The 22259-nt window shown below is 45.5% G+C and overlaps 1 long non-coding RNA gene across 1 annotated transcript in view; it reads right to left on the bottom strand.

Annotated features, from left to right (window-relative positions):
* Positions 1-2872: 2872 nt before the first annotated feature.
* LOC135920832 (uncharacterized) overlaps positions 2873-22259 on the bottom strand; it is a 38147-nt gene continuing 18760 nt past the window's right edge. The window contains exons 5-6 of the long non-coding RNA XR_010570337.1: positions 17604-17627; positions 2873-3063 (exon numbers count right to left, since the gene is read on the bottom strand). This is a non-coding gene — a long non-coding RNA (uncharacterized lncRNA). The remainder of the gene's footprint in view (positions 3064-17603; positions 17628-22259) is intronic.

Here is a 22259-nt window from a genome sequence, read left to right on the forward strand (position 1 = left end):
TTGCTATGCAGGTGCGTACAAACCTTCCCTTGTATGCTAAGAAGAGCAATAACGTCTGCTTATTTCTGTTCCCGTGTCCACAAGTGTTGTGCGAAATTTGTTGTGAATGTTTCTCTATGACCCTTTTATTGTTGCGCGCGGGTGATGTTGAGAGCAACCCTGTGCCCACAACCACCCACTCGGAAGCCTTTTTAGACATTGAATCTTTACCTTCGGATCCCACTGAACAGATGAAAGTTATTTTTCACTTTCTAAAGGACGCAGATGCCCGTTCGCTGTATAGTTCTCAAACATAAACTGAATTGGCAGCTGACGTTAAAGCTGTTAAAACTGGACTGCGATTCAAAACCGGTTAGATGAGCTGGAGGAAAGTATAAAAGGTTAGATGAACTCAGCCAGGATATTGCCACTATTCACACTCAAACAAACGAACTTTATGCACTGGCCACCACTTTGCAATCACGGCAGAATAATCTTGACGACCGGTCACGGCGTAACAATTTAATTTTCTATGGCATCCCAGATTCTTATGAAACCTGGCAGGTGACTGAGGAAAAACTGACTTCTATCCGTAGTGATTGCGTAACTGACCCCCTTTCCCCACACGAAATTGAATGCGCGCACCGTTTAGGAATATTCGCACCTAACAAATGTCGCCCTATCATTGCAAAATTTTTGAACTTCAAAACTAAAGATCTAATACTCGTCAAACGCAGCAGCCTGAAGGAAAGTAAGGTCACCATTAGTGAAGATTCCTCGGTCGCAACACGTCTAGCACGAAAAAAGTTGCTCGACTTTGCGAAAACCCAACCTGGATCCCCAACCCATAAGTTGCGCCACAACAAGTTACTTATGAACAAGAAATCTTACATGAATAGCCCTATCACTGCCACTGTCATTTCCACTGACACGAGAAGCGCACATGCCAGCTCGCCCTCTGCTACTATCTCTGCTAATACTTCCTAGGGACGAGTGAGCGGTAGTGGCCAGACATCCGCGGCTTCAGTATCGCTTCTTTTTACTAATATCAGAAGCCTCCTTAACAAGGGCAACTCACTCACATCAGCAATCGATGCATGTTCTGCTAAAATAATCGCACTAACGGAAACATGGCTCACTGCGCATGTCTGCGACGCTGATATCTTCGTCAATGCTCATCGCTTCCCATTCTATCGCTGTGATCCTAGCACGCAGAGAGGCGGCGGTGTGTTTCTCGCAATTTTCAATGATATACCATCATCATGTATACACGTCCAGATTAAACTAGAATTAGTATGGTCAGCAATAACACTTAATCATCAAAAAGTTGCAATAGGGGTATGCTATCGTCCACCTTCGTCGTCACCAAACTTTAGTAACGAACTTTATGACGCTGTTAACACCGTTGCAACACGCTTTCCTTCATCACCGCTGTTCCTACTTGGCGATTTTAATTTACCAAACCAGGAAGGGGGCGGCGGCCCTCTCGGATCCGCGGAAGTAGCGAGGAACCAAGACCTCGAGGAGCACAATGCACCAGACTGATGTAGTGGCCGCGTCGCGGTAAAAGCTTGTCCTCCCTGCGTGGCGGGAGCCTAACCGACTCTGCAGGCATTTTTACTAAAGTTGCTCTCGCTCTCTCTCACCAAACATCACATGGAATACCGATCCCCCTTTAATGTCCCCACTCTCACCTCAAGCTCGTGACTTTTCAGATGTGTGTTTCGTATTCTCATTCGTTCAGATCTGCGTTCAGGCAACGAGAATAACAGCTACCACGGCGAATACACTAGATTTAGTCTTCACTAATCAACCCGATATAGTATCGCCTGTAACGTACCTGCCAGGAATTAGCGACCACTTACTTCTACAGTTCGATAATGAAATAGACCATCCGTAAACTATGAAGGAAAAATAATACGAGACTACTACAGAGCAAATTATCAGGCCATAAATATTGCACTATCTTCGTTTATTGGCGTTTTCCTTAATGGCTTTGAATACCGTAGTGTACAAACTAATTGGAACATGTTCACAGCTATGGTCAACCATCTAACTGAACAGTACATTCCTCAACGCACCATTACAACTCACACAAACTCTCCCTGGTACAATAATTACATTAAGCGTTTATAAAATAAAAAGAAGCGTCTCTACCGCATTGCAAAGCTTTCACCCACAATTGAACGCTGGGCATCGTATACTGCGGCGTCAAACGCACATTTGCAAACGCTCAAAGACTCAAAAAACCACTTCGAATCACAGGTTCTCCCTTCAATGCTTGCCACTAATGTTAAATAATTTTGGCGTGCAATTATTCCTTCGACTGACAACAGCCTTACCTTAACCGTCCCTTCCGGTGTTCCAATTCCTTCCGACCATTCTGCCACCATACTAAACCATACATTTTCAGAAAATTTCACAGCCACATCCAGCACACATATGCCAAGTACACAGCAGCGTAACTATGTTACCATGCCCTCCATAATTGTTGCTCCATCCGGTGTCGTTAAGCTTATTGATGGACTGTATACTCTTGCTTCTACATTTATTGTATGGCTTTATTGCATCAGATACACCGGCAGTGCCTTTCAACGCTCGATGCCTACCATGGCCACCTTAATCGAAATATAATTTTCCCGAATAATGCCTCAATGACTGTAGCTTCCACCGTTGAACCGTATTGAAGCATTGAGGCGTAGCGAAACTAAACGTTTTTCCTCGAGTTCTTAATAATCAGTTATGTTTTCGACAGCACAATTCTCCTATGACTCACAATTTACATGGCTCTATATTCCACACGTAGCTTTGTTGGACGACAAAAAATACACAAAATGTCGTGGAGTGAGATTTTAATAATTTGGATGGTTTCACTGAATAAAACAAAATAATGTTTGATCACTTCATGTTTATTAAATCACAGGGCATGCTAACCAGTGCAGCATCTCAGAGGGGTCTAGGTCAATGGCTATGCATAACGATATTGTTATTCATATGGTATCTTCATGTATAACTCGAAACCACTTCTTCCTCTTTGAAATGTATAAACACTTGTTGCTTGCTGTTATATATCTTCCCATGGTGCTGCAATAAAGATAGATTTACTGTCATTGTAGCACTAGCTAGTATTAGAGCTACACTATATTGTACTATAACTTCACATAAATCATCTTAATCTTGACGCGACAGTTTATCTCTCAAACCCGCTCCTTGCATGATAGGTCTCACCCATATAGGCCTCAGACAAATGCACTACGCTACAGTGCTTGCGCTCTTCATTGCGAGAAATCTTTTCCTTTAGAATAGTGGTGATTGGATCAATCGAACTCGCGAAAGATCCAACCGGTTTCGTTTTTTATCATTCCTTCCCTTCGTGTGAGTAAACATAATCTAGAAAGTTAACCGTCAAAAACCGAAGCCCAGAAAAGCGACTCGGGGAATATGCCAAGCAGAAACTGACATTGTACCTCCCACTATACAGACGCTATTGCGCCAATTATCGTGCATGAATGAGACTTGTCGTAATAAAATATGTTCGTCCGTCCGCCCGTCTGTCTGTCCGTCTCTATGTATGCATGTATCTATTTATGCATGTGTGTGCTCTTGGAAAGCATGTCAAAAATATGCCTGTGGTAATAGAGTTTCATATACAGATTCTGATAAGGGCAGTCACCAATGACAGCGCTTGTTGCATTACTACATATACGACTAGCATATGTAGTTAGCTTACAAACCATAGCCAGCAATAACATGTGTAAGTTGCATTTACAACCAAATTAAGCTAGTGGGACCTTTTGCGTTCACTGGCGGCACTTCCATTGCCAAAAAGCAATAAAGTTACTTGTGTTCTAAAAACGTACTATAGATCCGTGATGTAAAAGGGACAACGCCAACCAGGAAATAAATATTTAGCGAAAACTAATTACGTTTTTAATAAATATATTTAGTCAGTTAAAATAATTTACACTAGAATGTTTGTTGTTCCCGTTGACCTGTTTTCAGCATGCCTTTTTCCGAACAGAAAAGAAAACCTAGGGCCACATGACGAGACAGTTAGATGATGTTTAGACACTATCAAACAATGGCACGTAAGAGTCACGTCTGGAACATTAAGTTTACATGTAGTAAACCCCACTGTGGATAAAGGAACAGATGACACAGGCGGGAAACTCAACGCGCAAAAAAAATGACAGAGATAATAATATTTTTTTTCTTTATGAAAACATTACACAGCACAATCACAGAAAACGATACATTCGAGGGAACAATTTCTAGGAACTGACCTTGCCGATCCCGTCAATATTCGCTCGTGTTTAACAATGCTTCAATTCTTGGGAGAAATTCAGGCTCTGGGGTTTGAAAGCAGTGCACCGCCATAATTATACTTATGCTTTCTTTGAAATCTAGCCTAATTGCCTTCACGTCTATGTAAGCGTTCAGAAATGCCATCCTTGATCGTAAAATGCTGTGGAGGCCCACGAGAATAATGAGATAAAATCGAATACCACCCTCGTATTAGACTGGCAAAAATCTTATGCCCGAAGAGTCCACAGGTAGCTATTTCTTGAAACTATGTATACGCGACACGTTTCAAAAAGCTACCTTACGAGCATATATAGCAATAACCTCTCGAAGCACAGGTTGTTCCGTGGTGCATATATGTATTTTAATAAATAAACAAAGCTGTGAACGAATATTTGTATAAGTTACAATCTGGGCACACGTGCAATCGATGCAGTGCACCACTATTATTCAAACATATTATTATGAACTCTATTTTGTGTAAACATCGCATTAAGACCTCCAGTTGTCGAATATACCACTCATAGGTGATGGTGGTATATCCAGTCTTTAAAAAAACTTGTTTCCAGGCTAGGTGGTTCATGCTTAACAACTGTGTACTGGTAAGCGCAATTCCGAGACGGGACAGATGATAGACAAAGAAGCACAGGACGAGCGCTAACTCGCAACTAAATTTTATTCTGAAGACTTCGCTTACTTAAGTACACAGCAGACCTAGATCGCGACAGTACACTAGCTGCCAAGCCAACCAATGCATCATATCAGGAAGCGTATGGATTACAGCATCAGTGCATAGCATAGAAACACAGCTTTGCTATGCTATGCAAAACAACTGACGTATCGGTGATACGGGCACTTCTTTTTCTTTCTGATATGATATACCTCCGTGATTTCTCTGGCCAAAGCAATGCCACTCCTGCCCAGAATTAGAATAGTGGAAAGAATTGGCTCACAGGGACAGGCCCTACAATGCAGAGGTAAATGAAAAGAAGCTTTGTTAGCTACAGAGCACTCATGTTCCAGCGCCCGATCGTTGAGGCATCAGCCAGTTTGTCCGATATATGCCTTTCTGCAGTTAAGCGGCATGTCGTACACAATGTCAACGGTGCATGTGACGTATGGCTTGGTACGCTTCTTTCCACAGGCAGGTTTGGTCGGACGTCCCGATATGCATCAGCACAACTCAGCAAGTTTTCGTGGAGCAGAAAACACAATAGGCACGTCCTACCTATATGCCACATTCTTCAGGTTGTCCGCAACCTTGTGAATGTAGGGCACCACTTCGGGCTTTCTTATTCGTATAACCTGCTGAGGCATTTTTCTCTCCTTCAGTTTCTGAAGGAGAGTCCCGGACAAAGCTGTCAAAATCGAACAATGGAATCCAGTCTCCAGTTGGCGCTCAATGTGGAAATTCAAGCTACCCAGAGCCAAGTGAGCGCAAGACTTCCCCAGCACATTCTGTTGCGATCGCTCGTTTTATCACCTTACTGTGTGCTGAATCAAACCGCAAGAGTTCTTTACGAGCTTGCTGAGAGTATTTCCAGCAATTGTGCAGCCCACTAAAGACATGTTAATATCTAAAAACTGCAAGGTGTCATTGTCGGGAAGTTCATGAGTAAAAACTAGGCCTTTTCTATGCATACTAAAGGGGCTTAAAATTTCATGTCTCTCCTTGAATTAGTTCTCACACATAACTACTTCGAATTTGAAGAGAGTTACTACCTACAGATACATGGTACAAGCATGGGTACGCCTTTTGCACCAACCTACGCGAACATATTTATGGGGATTCTAGAAACAGATTTCCTATCGCGCTGCACTACCAAGCCCCACACATACCTACGATACATAGACGACATACTCATAATCTGGGGACATGGCCAAGACAGTCTAGATAAATATGTATCCTTTCTAAATTCTGTTCACCCAACAATAAAATTCACATCAGAATCCTCAACTGAGCGCATAAACTTTCTGGACACAACAATATACATTGACAATGGTGAACTAAAGACAACGCTGTATAGGAAACCTTTCGACAAACAACAGTACCTAGAATATACCAGCCACCATCCCAGACATTGCAAACAAGGCATCTTTAAAGGCCAAGCCACACGACTACGTCGCATTTGCGTTGAAAACCAAGACTACATAGATAGACTCGATCACCTTAAAGAAACGCTATCAAACAGGAACCACCCAAACAGTGACCTTCAAACAGCTTACATCGCTGCAACCAAACTTGATCGAGCCAAGGTCCTCAAGCCCCGCCCGAAGATCACAAGAACAACAACGCCTCTTCTTACTACTAAATTCTCAAACGCACTCCCAAACGTGAATAACATCCTAAGTAAATACTACCCGATTCTCACCAGCAACCAGAAACTTAAGAAGATTTTTCCCGACCCTCACAGAGTAGCCTACAGACGCAACACTAATTTTAAAGATGTTCTTGTGCACGCCAAACTACAGAAAAAGAAGAAGTTGGGAACGAATCCCTGTGGTCGCCCCAGGTGCTCTACATGCAAACACATTCAATCCACTACTACAGTAAAAAGTACAGCGTCGAATTACACACACAAGGTAACTTCGGCTTTTACCTGCACATCAAGCAATGTAGTCTACTGTCTAGAATGCGCCGCTTGTAGCAAACAATACATAGGTGAGACCGGACAACAAATCAATACAAGACTCAATGGTCACCGCGCGGACACAAAACACAATTTACCCAAAGCAGTAGCCAGCCACTTTAATGAACATGGACATGTGTTTGACAAAGCAAGGCTCTATATACTACAAACAAATTTCCGTTCCCCTCGCGAAAGGAAGTACACGGAATCATACCTCATACACAAGTTTAATTGCCTACACCCGACAGGAATTAATTTGGCACGCGGCAACTTAGAATCTTTAAAAGCTGTAACTTAAATCTGAAACTCTCATATCATCAACCAATACACAAAACACATTAGGCCACCAGCCAACTTTAATTCTTAACCTCACCTACTCTTTCATTTCGGAGGAAAGGGGGAGGGGAAAGGGAGAGGGGGAGAAAGGGAAAAAAAAAGAAAAAAAATTTCCTGCCTACTACTCAATTTAATGTACTCTTTCAGGATTTTACGTCTACACCAAGTGTACGATCCCCTTCTTCCATGTACACTTGCCCGCGCCCGCTTCTGCACGCGTCACCCTCCTGTTTGCTATACCGATTTCGCCCCCCCCCTTCCCCCTTCCCCCTTTTTTAGTCTTTTTTTTTTGAAATCCCTTCGACAACACATTCCGAAGTCAATATGCCTTTTTCGGCGCCTCAACCCGGAGTATCGCCTTCTGGATGCCGCCGTAACGACACCTACGTTAAGCGCGTGGGGCAGTGCCCCTTGAAAGACCATGCCGCTGCCTTTCAGCCACCCCCACACATTGCACCGCAGACTCCTCGCCGCCACCTTAACTATTTCAAAATTACTCGACCTATTGCTTGACCGGCCGTTCTAATGCCTCAAAAACATGCCGCCAACGACTCCCCTGAATACCTCCTAACGTTTCACATCCCCAACACGCTCCCAAGCCCCCGTATTTCTTAAAAGATTTCATTTTTCTCTTTCTTTTTCTTTCACCCCCCCCCCTTTGTTGTGTCTTGGTACGGCCATGGCTCCCCCCTGCTTTTTTTTCCTTTTTTCCCCTTTTTTTCTGCTTCTATTCCTTTTCTTTCCTCCCCGCGTGCCCACTCTCACGCTCTTGTCCCTTCGTCTTGAGAATGAGGCTCACAGACGTCGGACGACAACGCCTGTTCCCTCTTGTAATCTCTCTCTTTAAAACCAGCCGCCAGCGACAACACCCGCACGTGACGTCACTGCACTAACCCTTTAAAACTAACACGCCGAGGATGACGAGGCCGCCTTTGACGAAGATAGGTCCACCTATCGAAACGTTGGCCAGCCTGTCTGAGGCACTTCAACCCTGTTTTTAAAAAAGTTTATACCACAGTGTGCCATTCCATCTGCCAGCCCCTTTCTTGTTTTTGGACTTCCATGAACAACACAAGTACTCATCTGGAAGGTATTAGTGTTTAAAATCACGAGAAAGTCGTCTACATATTTAGGAACTCGTAGTACATTCTCGGTGTCTAATAGGTTATTCAAGTCATGGTCAAAGGAAGGTAAACCTTCAACCGAAGGCGCGCTTTAAAGCAGCACAATACCACTGTGCAAGCGCTCATTCATGTGGCTTTGTTCATATTTGGCGGGCCTTCTTTGCAGCCCAGAAAAAAAGGACTACGTGATACGTATCTTAAAGGAAACAACTCGATCGGTGGTTTCTGAAGGTGCTCCATAAGTCTGCGTATCATACTTGCGCTCCTCAGCCAATAATTGAAAAGTTGGGTAATAATTAAACTTAATTAATTAGTGAGGTATCAGGAACACACACAACCTTGTCTGCATTACTATAGGCTACTGCGACTAGTATGCGTTCGGTTCAACTCTGACGTACCGTTCATATCTAAATTCATATATATATATATATATATATATATATATATATATATATATATATATATATATATATATATATATATATATATATATATATATGTGTGTGTGTGTGTGTATATAAAGCCAGAAGAAAGGGGTTAACCCAGGCGCACCGTTTTTCATAATCATATCATCAGAATCCAACAAATAAAGACACCAATGACAACACAGGGAAAATTACACGTACCTACTAATTGAAATAACGAAACTATCACTTATTGGAATTGAAAGTGGCTCGAAAAACAACTTGTCGTAGGTGGGGGACAATTTCACGTCTTCGCATTACGCGTGCGATGCTCTACCAATTGAGCTACTGCGGCACCGTCTTCCCCTCCGCTTTCTCGGCTATTTATGTGTTACTATTAGAACTAACCCCGGAAGTCTTAGCTGGCACCCCCACCAACAAACCTCGGTGGCCGATGTGGAACATCCTTTCTGCCGCAGGCGTCACGAGTAATCCGCCGCCAAGATTTGTGAGTGGTGGCGCTGGCCAGCACTCCCAAGGTTAGTTCTAATAGTAACACATAAATACCTCAGAAAGTGGAGGGGAAGACGGCGCCGTGGTAACTCAATTGGTAGAGCCTGCCACGCATAATGCGAAGACGAGTGATCCCTACCTGCGGTATGCAGTTTTTTCATGCACTTTCACTCCCAGTAATCGATAATTTGTGCATTTCAATTAGTAAGTACAAGTAATTTCCCCTGTGTTGTCCTTGGTGTCTCTTCCGGCCTCTTATGATTATATATATATATATATATATATATATATATATATATATATATATATATATATATATATATATGTATATATATATATATATATATATGTGTGTGTGTGTGTGTGTGTATGTGCTGCACGTTGCAATTTTTATTCATGTACGATAAGTCTGTTTTCCTCTTTCCCCTTATGTCCTACTTTGGGCCTCGACTTTGTGCTTTCATTACGTTAAATACTGCGCTGTCGTTACGCATGTAATCGTATCGTTTGTTTCAGAGTTTCAAAAGATACTGGAGATTATTCGTCACATGTTTGTTGCTTTCTAGCTCTTTGTGTTACAAAATATTGGGAAAAAAAACACTGGAACACTGGTTAAAAACTGTGGCTTCCGCGTGTGCTTTTATTTTGTTCTTTTCACCAACAAGTCATCGATTCCCATGAATTTTTCAGTACTGAACCATTCTTACTGCGGTCATATTTATATCGTGAAGCTCCGCAATATGATCTCCCAATACTTTTCTTTGGTGGGTAATCATTTGTATCTCATTGTTATGTAGCCTATTGGTGCAATTTTTGTGCGTCTCAGTACATTAAAATATTCAACTCTTTGAGGGTCGATTTTTTATTGCAGATTCAATTCTTCTTAGGGAGTTATCTCGAAAAAAAAAATCCGTAATTTTTCTAGGGTAACCGTAAAGTGAGAAAAAAACATATTTTGCATTGGTATATATGTACCCTTCATTCATGAATAACAACAATAAAAAAGGAAATAAACTTATCAGAATTGAAAATTGTATACCTTGTTATACTACAAGGCTTTGAAAATACGCACGCTAGAATATTTCGCAAGACGCAAATGTTCTTGATCTGACACTAATATTTACATCCACGGCGTGATCGAACTGCGTAGGTGTGCGCACTCAAGAAAACTGTGTGATTGTGTGCCCGTTAAAAAAGCAAAACGTGTGACGAACTTCCGCTAATCTTTATCTTATCGCCAACCAGAGGCAATAAGGTTGCGCGAGACTGAAAAATAAAGCAACGGAAACGCATGCACGGCGGCATCCTTCCTATGCGGATCCCTGTGAGCACTAAACGAGCGAGAAACAAGCGCTCACCGCTTGAGCGATTAGTAACGAGATAGCCATCGGTTTCGCAAGCGGAAGAAGCCGAAACCGCCCACGGAACAAATCCCAAACCGCCGCCAGCCCGCGCGTGCGCCAATGCGCGAGCGGTAGTATATAGACGCGCGGGAGCACACTAGCGCTAAAACGTACCATTTAAAACTAACACGCCGAGGATGACGAGGCCGCCTTTGACGAAGATAGGTCCACCTATCGAAACGTTGGCCAGCCTGTCTGAGGCACTTCAACCCTGTTTTAAAAAAGTTTATACCACAATGCAAATAAAAGTGAGAGAGGAGGGCGCGCGAAAAATTTCCCTGCATCCCCACATGGTGGCAGCACAAGACAGGAAAGAAAGAGGTAGGAATTTGGCGCGCTTTTTAAGTATACAGACGGCGCTTTAAATATACGGCATCGACCATTTTGGAGTTCGTTCGCGGCGCCGTATATTTACGCCATTGACCCTCAAAGTGTTAATAGGGTACTCGATGTATATCGACAATCCAATTTTCGATCTTACAGATGATTGCCTCGTAAAAGTGTCAGAAAGTCGGCTCAAGATTGAAAGATACATTTATCTCCTGTTTTTCCCGCAATCCTAATTCGGTGCTATTCGAGATAATGCATATGGCAAGAGCGAGTTTTTCCGCTGAGGTGTAATCTAGCCCTCGTATTTTTTTGCCGCCATCGCTGAATCTTACTGCGATAGCATTGCATACAAAAACCCCTACCCATGAGGATGAAGCTATGTTATTTAGGGCAGTCAATTGATTAGACGTGCAGGTGATTCACAAATAGTTTTACCTGGAATTATAGGGGTAATGCTTACGGTAAAGTACCACTAGCTACCAAACTAAATTAAATTATACTGTTTTATGCGCCAGAACAACGGTCTGATTATGAGGCACGCCCTAGTGGGAGACTCGGGAAATTTGTACCACCTGGGGTATTGTAACGGTAAGTAACGTGCACCTAAATCTAAGTACACCCGTGTTTGCGCATTTTGCCCCCATAGGAATGCGGCCGCCGTAACCGGGGTTTGATCCCACGGCCTCGTCCTAAGAAACGCCGCACATTAACCACTAGCCAACCACGGTGGGTCATCATGATCATCAACAACCTATTTTAAGCCCCCTGCAGGTCTAGGGCCTCTCGCTAAGGTTTACTTTGCTTGACCAAAGTAAACCTATTCCTTCGCAAACTATAGAGGCTAACTAGGTAGACTTAGAGGCTGACTGGGGATCCTGAACTCTTGTTCCCTTGCCACGCTATTGATAATTAGCTTTATTTTCAGCATAATAATCTTCAACCCCACTCTCACACTCTTGGTGTTAAGGTCCTACATAATTTTTTGTAACTCGTCCCCAGTGTTGCTGAACCTGACAACGTCATCCGCAAACCAAAGGTTGCTGAGATATTCGCCGTCGATATTTAGTCCTATGCCGTCCCAATTCAACAGCTTGAATACTTCTTCCAAGCATGCAGTGAATAGCATTGGAGCGATTGTGTCTCCATGTCTGACACGTTTCTTTATAGGTATCTTCGTACTTTTCTTGTGGGGAATTAGGGTAGCTGTGGAATCTTTGAAGATATTTTCCAAGATACGTACGTAATTACCCTGTACTCTTTGATTCCGTAATGCCTCTATGACTGCTGGTATCTCTACTGAATCAAATGCCTTTTCGTAATCAATGAAAGCCATTTAGAGAGGCTGATTGTACTGTGCAGATGTCCCGATTACCTGATTGATTACTGGATTTATCTTATTGTAGAGTATCCCTTCCTCAAGCCAGCCTGTTCAAGTGAATGACTGAAGTCAAGTGTTGCCCTTATTCTATTGGGAATTACCTTGGTGAATATTCTGTAAATACTGGAAGTAAGCTACTGGGCCTATAATTTTTCAATTCTTCAGCATCTGCTTTTTTGTGGATTAATATAACGTTGGCATTGTTTCAGTTCTCTAGTACCCTTGAAGTGGCGAGACATTTCGTATAAAGGGCCGCAAGCTTTTCAAGCATGATGTCTCCTCCATCTTTGATCAAATCGACTGTTATTTTATCCTCTCCTGCCGCCTTTTCTCGTTTTATGTTTTCTAGGGCCCTTCTAACTTAATTACAAGGTATAGAAGAAGCCTGTGTAACATGTTCATTACTACTTTCAATGGAGGTATCTTGGCTGCTCGGAGTATTCTACAGGTCAGTACAGAATCCTTCCACTGCTTTTACTATATCTTCGATATTGCTGATGATATTACCTTGCTCATCTTTCAGTGCACAGATCTTGGCTTGACCTATACAAAGTTTTCTTCTCACTGATTTCATGTTGCGCTAATTTATTACTACTTCCTGAGCCTTTTTTTTTACGTTATAATATCGGATATTCTTTATTTTCTCCGTGTTGATAAGTTTTGACAATTCCGGTAATTTTACCTGATCTTCTGAGTTGGGCTCTTTAATTCTTTGTGGTTTTTATTAGGTCCTTCGTTGCTTGGAGAAGCCTACCTACTGGTTGTCTTGGTGCATTGCCTCCAACTTCAAGTGCTGCTTCTGAAGCCAGCCTTGTTAAGGTTTCATTCATTACCTCTATGTCCCCAACATCTCGCTGTTCTAAGGATCCATATTTGTTTGCAAGTACCAGGCGGAATTTGTAAGCTTTTATCCTTACTGCGTCTGTGTTGGCCTGTTTCTTCTTGACCAATTATACCCTTTCTCTTTCCAAATTGAGGTGAATTCTAGACTTCACTAACCTACGATCACTGCATTTTACGCTACCTAACACTTCTACATCCCGCACTATGGTGAGATCGGTAGAAAGTATGAGATCGATTTCATTCGTTGCTTCACCATTGGGGCTTGCCTAATTCCATATCTTCAAAAAACTAATCTACTTCATCATCCTCATGACTGAAGGTGGTAGTACAGGCTTGTAGTACCTTTATTTTGTACCTTTTATCAAGTTTTATTAAGATTAGTGCTACCCTATCAGTAATGCTGTATAATTCGTCAATGTTGCCCGCTATGTCATTATGTATTAGGAATCCTACCATGAATAACTTTCTATCTGAAGTCCTCTATTGCCGAGGGCGCGGCCCTTATTCAGCGCTGTAAAAGCCTCAGCACTTCTTACCTCACTAAGGCCATTGATATCCCAAACAATGCCTGATAGTTCCTGAAAGAGTCCTGCTACGTTAGCCTCTTTCGAATGAAATCGGGTGTTAAAGGTTGCAAGGTGTTAAGTGGTGTTAAAGGGTGTAAAAGGTTGATTTCCATTGGCACCCTATCCGGGTCCAGAGATTCTTAGCACGCCCTGCTAAGTTACTGGCCTGACCGCCGGCTTGGTCAGGGGCTCTGCAACTGCTGGGGACTGAGGGCCATGGGTTAATAGTAGGAATCCTGTGGGAGGTGGGGGCTGAATACTGCACCAGGGAGGCCAATTCCTGTTCTGGTGAGTGAGTGTCTCTGTTGAAGCTTAGTGGGCCTTCCTAATTGGATTAGTATAGCCCCACTGGTTATCGACGTTTTAGCCTCTGTCAGGCGCCACTCCAAGCCTGTAAATGTTTGAGGATTGGAGGTGGTGATTTCAAGATTACCACATGAAATTTTTTTTAAAAGAAAAAAAAACGCGAGGATTTCAAATTCTACGACAACGGAGTGTACAAGCTTGCTCAGTCAGATAATCCTGCAGGCTGTGAGGCTGTCTCACGGCACGGAATTTCAGCCCGAGGATTTTACATACCTAAAAGATTCCTTTATTTATCCGCGTCGAACGCCGAGCCATCGAGAGTTCATAAGCTGCACTGTGATATACATGCACGTAGATATACGCGGAAACTTTCGCTCACAAACGATCCGCAATACTCCGACATCGGATTTTCTGTGGAGCCCATAACGCTACTCGCGTTTAAATATAATAATGTGCACGATTCGCTCGCTTCGATCACAAATGGGGGGCATCTAAGTAGGCACGCCTCGGCAGCGCACTTTGGAAGTTACTGCAGCCCATTTCGTAAATCTTACAAGCCTAAAAACTTTCTTGACTTAGCCTCGGTAGATCTGTTTTGCCCTTCCCGATTGGTGACACAATATAGAATGATTCCTAAATGATTCTGACCTCGTAGTCCCGGAATCTCACGCGCGCAGGCGGTAGTGAACTCGGCTAGGTACACGATGCGTATCGACGAACTCTGACAGCAGTTAAAACGAGCATGGGGCAAAATATTGGAGGACCTGGTCGCTTCTCTCAGCTGAAAGGCGATGGGACAATGAGTACTTCCAACTCGTGCTGCGTCGAAGGTTGAGCCGTCGAGAGCGGATAAGCAACACTTCTAGATTTCACATATTTTGTTGAACCTATCTACCTTTTTTTTTACTTTAATCGCGAAGGTTAACCGTTCAGTGGAAATTGAGCAGGAGTGTTCCCATGATTTGGGTGAGAAGCGCCTAAAAGGGACTCGAAAGCCCACTGATGCAAGCTAGAAATAAAATGCTCGGCTATGGGCACACCCGACTGAAGCCACAGCTGATTCCCCTTGTCACGAAGACTACAAAAAGACCACCTTCTCGTGAAGCGGTCCTTAAATTTCTCATGCCACTTGTAGTGCTCAACCAGATCCAAAGCTATGGCAAAAAAGTTAGAATGACGTATCACATCGTGAACGCGGGTGACACGAAAGCGTATGGTTGCTATAGCGCACACGACGCTATCGACCCTCAGTGCAGTGTGACGCCTACACTGTCCGTGCTAGATCGTATGCATGACAGGGCTAACGCGGCCGTGCCATACGCAGTAGCCGACGTTGTGGACCACCCCGTTGTAAGCTTCCGCTTACAATTTAAATTGTCTAGCGTGGTGCCAGTGCGCTCAGGCAAACATTAACACTTCACACTCGATGACCGCGGCCACTCGTTGTCAAAACGCTGGCGTGAGGAATCGCGGCAGCAGCAGCGAGCGAAACAACCTTCGTGCTTTCATCGGTTCATCGAAAACTGAACGGGGAGAACAAAGCGCAAACGAAGCTGCAAGCCGTCGGCCCATTTAGAAGCGCGAGCGACCATGCGCTGCCGAAGTAGAACGCGCCCGCTCCATCCCTCGTGCTAAGGTCCGATGCGCGCGGCGGAATACGGCGCGCTTCTGGCACTTCTGCACTCGAGATTGAGCCGCCATCGTTGGCTCACCATCGCAAGCTTTCACTCGCACACACAGCGTACGGCGCGTGAAGATGATGTTATCACGAAACGAAACCGACACGTATGCATCGAATTTTCCAAACCTGTAGCAACTGCTAGAGGATGCCAACCCACAGTGCATCCGCCTGCCTTCCTTCTCGGCTCATGCCGCCTCGTTTCGATCCTCACTTCGCTCACCCTTACCTACACATTCTCCTGGGCTTTCTACCAGGCGTTAGCGTTCCTGTTAAGGGACTGGCTGGACGGACATCTCCACATCTACACGGACCGCTCCGCCTGTACGGACTCCGGATCTGTCACTGCCTTCTGCGTGATCCCTGCCCTTCGGCGCTTGGGAGTGTGGCGGCTGCCTTTCGCGTGAAGGTCCACCGCTGCTGAGGTGGCTGGCCTCCATCTGGCTGCAGACATTCTGGCGGAGAATCTTTGGGATTCTCCGGTTTTGATCCTCTGCGATTCGCGAGCGGCGCTCCTTGCTCTTCATAGACCAGAGACCGCCGGCCTTGGTGTTACCCGGCTGGCGGAAAAGCTTCGCGCCCTTGCTTCGAGCGGCTTGAAACTGTCGCTGCAGTGCTTCCCCACTCGCGTCGGTGTCCAGGAGAACGAGGAAGCTGAGGTCCTGGCAAAGGCAGCAAGCTAGGCCACTGTACCAGTCAGCCCCGCTGTAACGACCTTCGACTATGCAAGGCACACGTTGCAGCGGCATACTCCACCCAGATCGGCGCCTCGTCAGTGGTCTCCCTACCTGTTTACTTCCTGATCGCGGCCTCACAAGGAAGGAGCGGTCTCTCCTGCTGCGCCTCCGGATTGGCTGCTCTTGAACAGCAGCCCGTAGGTACAGCAAAAGCCTGGCTTCATCTCCATCCTGATCAGCGTGTGCCGAGGATGAAACAATAGACAATATGCTTTGTGTCTGCCCCGCCTTCCCCAAAGAGAGGGCTTCTCTCTACGTTTCATTCCGACGCCTCGGACTCCCGGCGCTCTCGGCATCTCCGCTGCTGTATCCCGGCTCCGCCTGCCGGCGCCTTCTTACGTTCCTGGAGGACACGGGGCTGTCTTGTAAATTGTGAATGCGCCGCATAGCTACCGCTGACAGCGGTACCTCATGGTACTGGGCTCTGCAATCGTCTCGACCTTTCTCTTCTCTCTCTTCTTTCTTCTTAATGTCCCCCTCCCCTTCTCCAAGGCGCTGAGTCGTCTCCTTAAAGGGCTGCAGAAAATAGGGCCTCTTTCCCCTGACAATCACCCTCGCTCACTCCCGCACGTTCCTCTAGGTGCCAGTACTTTGCAGCGCGCTCCTTTTCCCGGCGCGCGATTTTGTTCACCTCCAGGGCCCTTCCTCGTTCTCTTGCTTCGTGGCCTCATACATCTCCCGCCGATTTCTAGAGCTGGACAGTTAGGGTTGCGCGAAAAATATTGCATAATTAGTTAGTTAGTTAAATGGGGTTTAATGGCGCAAAAGCAGCTAAGGCTATGCTGCGCCAAACACGAGGTGTTTTAAAATCCAGTTTATGAAAAAATATTGCATAATTCTGGCAACTGCGGCTTATCAGTTAGGTCCGAAAATGTTATTATGGCATAAACTAAGACTCATTGGAGCCTGTATTCGAGCAGTGCACAACAATTCCTCTTGTTTGAAGTTTTTATTGCTGGTAACCTAATGATATGATAATAACAGATTGGTTTAGCTACACCTGACCTCCGCGGGAGAGCAAGCTGATGTCTGTTTTGAGGAAAATCTGCATTTATTAAAAATATTGTCACTCACTCGCCAAAGGCGTCGTTCTTGTTGCTGTAAAAATTGCAAAAGTTCAAATTGTGAGACACTCACCACAGAAATTCCACACAACTCTTTATTGTGCAAAACAAGAGTTTTCAATTGCTCGCATTATTAAACCAGACATATACACGAGGAACGTCGATTAGCTAGCAAGTAAGATATGGATATGTGTTCTGCATAAACAAAGCGACAAAAAATCAGTGGTGATTTAGCGGTAAATTCGAGAGAAAAGGCGCTTCAAGATCAGACGTGCTTCATATGAGCGCTGTTTTCTTTTAGCGTTTCAGCAAATATTCTCACAGTGTACGTACGAATCTTGGTGCAGATGACTGTGAACCACTCCAGCGGAAGTGGAGTGTTTCTTTTCAATCATTGTCAGTACCTTTTCGTCAACAAATGAATTTCACTCCTGATGAACGAGCTAGGCCTACTCACACGTAGGCTTAGCACGAGTACGGCCCTGCCGGCTCGTTTTACCGGATGGACTCTATGAGCTCATGGCTATCTACCCTGCCTAGCCCAATTTTAGCAATTAGAGCGCCCCCCCAGAGAAAACCCTGGCCTCTCGTAATGATAAAGTCTCCGCTGAACACCGGAACGCCAGCTCAACACGGCAGGGAAAGCTCCCGGTAACCGACGTGCACACGGAAGTGGGGTTGACCGAATCGGTGTCCCTGACAGTGGTGACGCTCCCGACGACGGGCCTGGAGGACAGTATCGAGTGCGCGACCGAATACGCACCGGAGTGGGGCACAACAAACTACCCCAGATACACCACCCGAATACACAAGGGAACTGTGGTAGGAGCAGGGGAGTAAGCCTCAGATTTTTGTACTCATCAGGTCGCTTAACCAAGTGTCGATAGAGGAGATCCCGAAGTCAAATATCAACCGCCTCATAGGACCAAGTACCCCTATAACGTTGCAACTTAACATCCGGCATTTAGGTGCATAGTCGAAATCATGCAGTGAGAATTTCTATTTGGGATGAACCGCTATTGCAAAGTTTGCTGCAACAGCAATAGCTCACAATAACGCTGTGATCATCAGCTGAGGTGCGTAGGAGTCCTGTTAGAATAATAGATGCAACCAAATCTGCTCACGTCACCAGCAAGGAAGCCACGAAACTTAGACCGGCGCTAACCGCCGAATACACCGCCAGTGGCATTCGCTGTCAATATACTAACAATTGCGGTTTAGAATCATGGGGACGGCACAAATGCTTCTTGTCTCCTTCGACGTCCTACAAGAAGCCTCCTTGGGTTACGAAATGGTACTAGCGCACGAGCACCCGTCTAAACCCTGGCATGCTTCCTTTGTCAAACGCTGGTCCAGAGAACCAAGTTCTGCGCCTCATTGGCAGTATGTCTTCACTGTGGTCGAAGGCATAAAAAATTATTCGATGGGAAGTTTAACGATTCGGAGTGGCCTGCCAGGCAGTGGGGCATATTTCTCTGGGCCCCAAATGACATTACTCAAGCGATACAGTTGTATAAAGCATGACGACAATGTGATGCAGATTGCTAAATTAAATTATTTATTAACGACGACAAAGTGGCGACACGCACGAGAAGAATGAGATGTCGATGACCGTATGGCAACGATGTCGTGGCGATGGTGGTGTGGCGACAATCAGTTGATGAAGCGGAAATGACGATGGCGCGATCAAGGCGCCATGACGACGACTTTACGAAACCGAATGCATGGTAGCCTCTGCGTGAAGAGGATGCAATGGCGGCGATGGCACAACAACGGTGGCATAATAACGATTGAATGATGTCAGCAAGATGACGACAGAATGTGGAACAAGTAATGACGTCGACGGCATGATGACAATGGGATCATGATAACTGAATTGAGGACAATGGTGGAACGACAATGTGACGATGATGGCACAACGACGACGATTTGACGATGACCCCATGACGATAACTGGATGTCGAAGTTACATTGATGACAACGAAACGACTGCGACGGCATCTCAATGACAGTCTGACAACGAATCCACGACGACTACTATATGAAGACGATGCAGCGATGATGATTGCATGACCACGGTATAAGAACTGAGGGATGACGACGTGTGTATAATGACAAGGGTGTGTCGATGTATGTGTCACGATATCTGTAAAAGCACGATGGCATGCCGGCTACGCCATGACAAGAGTGGTTTGTCAAATCTGACTGCCGATGATGGCCCGACCTCGACGGCATTACGATGACGCTTTCATAATGAAGGCATGATAGAGACTGTCTGATGATGACGACATGAAAAGCATGGGATAGTCACGATTGAATGAAGGCGGAATGTTTACAATGCAGTGAAAAAGAAACATTGACGTTGATGTAGCGAAAAATGTTGTTTGATGGCGATGGAATGAAAATAAGATGACGTTAGTCAACTGATGGCCATGATAAAACGACAGCTTGAAGACGAATGACATGGGGAAGACTGTTTGACGAGCATGGCGTGATGACTACGGCATCACGAGAGTAGGATGATAATGTTATTAGCCTCCCCTTTGAAGTGTAATTACAAAGCAATAATGACGACAATGCAACTCCCATGACGGCATCAGAAACCCGTTAACAAACCTAGTGGCCCGGATTATTAGGCAACATGGACCACTGGGTCGGAATACAAGGCGTGAGGACGATTGCATGACGATACCCAGAGCACTTTTGTGGGCGCGGGTGGTATATTTGCGTTGGAAGCAGCAGACAGTCATGTCAGCCACGTCGGCATCACGCAACGCATTGTACGCACATTCAATTGTGGGGGTATTCCAGTGGACAGGCAGGTCGATACAGGGTAACCAGTAACGGCCGTCACATGGCCCACATTAGAGCAAAACAAAGCGGTTTCCTGACAGTCCTCAGTCGCTCTGGCTCGAACCTGTGCGGACGCGACGTGAGCCAGGCGTTCGACTTGCTGGATGCGCCACCAATGAAGGTTAACACGACAGGTAACCGCATGCCTTTCATCGGGACGGACGATGTTAACGTGCACCATTTGGTAACAAAATTTGCTTACGTGTTCACGCCAGGCCTAGGTCTTATCAGGCGTTCTCCGGTACACTTTGATATGCGGGACAACGTGGTACCGAAATTCCGGAAAGCACGCAAAGTTCCGTACGCCTTTCGTCCAAGGCTAGACGCTGAACTTTAGTGCCTTTCGGCCGCGGTCATTATTGTCTCTGTGCCTCATTCCAAGAGGGCCGCGCTCGTAGTTCCGGTAGTAAAGCGTAACGGCCACATTCGCCGCTGCGGTGATTTCAAACTCATGGTGAAGAAAGCTTGTCACACTGAGCAATATCCGTTGTCCCGGGTAGAAGATATCCTGATATCAGGATACCAGATATCCTGATATCCTGAGCGCTGGTCAGGTTTTCACCACGATATAATTGCGGGAGGCCTACAGCCAGCTACCACTGAACGGGGAAACCATGCTACTTACGACCATAAACACGCATAAGGGACTGTTTAGCTTCACTCGCCTGCAATTTGGAGTGGCTTCCATGCCGGCAGTGTCCCAACGCCACATGGAGACCATCTTGCAAGGACTTCCTGGGGTTCAGGTCTACTTAGCCGACGTCATCATCCCAGAGAAACACAATGACTGCATCAAACTGCACGAATTATTGCAGCGGTTTCGGGAAAATGGCGAGCGATTAAATGCGGACAAGTGCAAGTTCCGTCGAGCACAGGTGGATTTCCTGGGACATCGAATTAGTGCACAGGCATGGCAACCAAAGTGTGAACGTGGAGGCCATTTTTCAGATGCAGGTGCCGCGGAACCTCGCAGAATTAAGGTCATATCTAGGCATGGTAGAATACTACCACAAGTTTCTTCCCAATGCATCTACGGCCATGGCGCCACTGTATCAACTGCTCCGCAAGGAAGATAAGAGGGAGTGGGGTCCCAGACAACAACGGGCATTCACCAAGGTGATGGACCTCCTCAAGTCCGCTGACTTCCTCGCGCATTTTGACCCGCGCAAGCCTCTTGTCCAGGAATGCGATACCTCCCTGGATGGGATCGGAGCAGTGCTTTCTCACAATGTCGGGAACGGGGTGCGTCGGCCCATAGGCTTCGTTCTCGGGTAGTGGCTGAAGCCGAGCGAAATTATTCACAGCTGGAGCGCGAAGTTCTGGCTCTAGTTTTTCGGGTCTCAAAATTACGACACTACCTACTCGGTAAGACATTCACACTGTTGACTAACCACAAGCCGCTTGTGGCACTTTTTTCATTCTGATCCTGCTGCACCAGTGATGGCCGCCAGTGATGGCCGCCCTGCTCCTGAGTGCATACGACTACGTCATCAAACACCAGCCGAAAAATGAAAACCTTCCAGCAGATGCCGTCAGCCGAATCCCGATGTCCGCAACATCTCAGCCAGGGACCCTGGAAGAAACAGAGGATGGCGAGTATGTGTTGCTCACGGGAAACTTCAATGATGGTGTTATGTCCGTGAGACAACTGGCCGCTCTCACCTCGCACGATGACGACTTAGCAAAGGTGTAAAATGAGCGCGGGAAGGATGGCCAAGAAACTTGGGGCCGAAGGACCTACATTTCCAACCATGCTTCAACCGGGAGGCTGAGATAACGTGGAGTCATGGGCTTCTTTACTGGGTCCATCGCG

Source organism: Dermacentor albipictus, chromosome 8 (assembly GCF_038994185.2).
Source record: "Dermacentor albipictus isolate Rhodes 1998 colony chromosome 8, USDA_Dalb.pri_finalv2, whole genome shotgun sequence".
Taxonomy (NCBI): Eukaryota; Metazoa; Arthropoda; class Arachnida; order Ixodida; family Ixodidae; genus Dermacentor; species Dermacentor albipictus.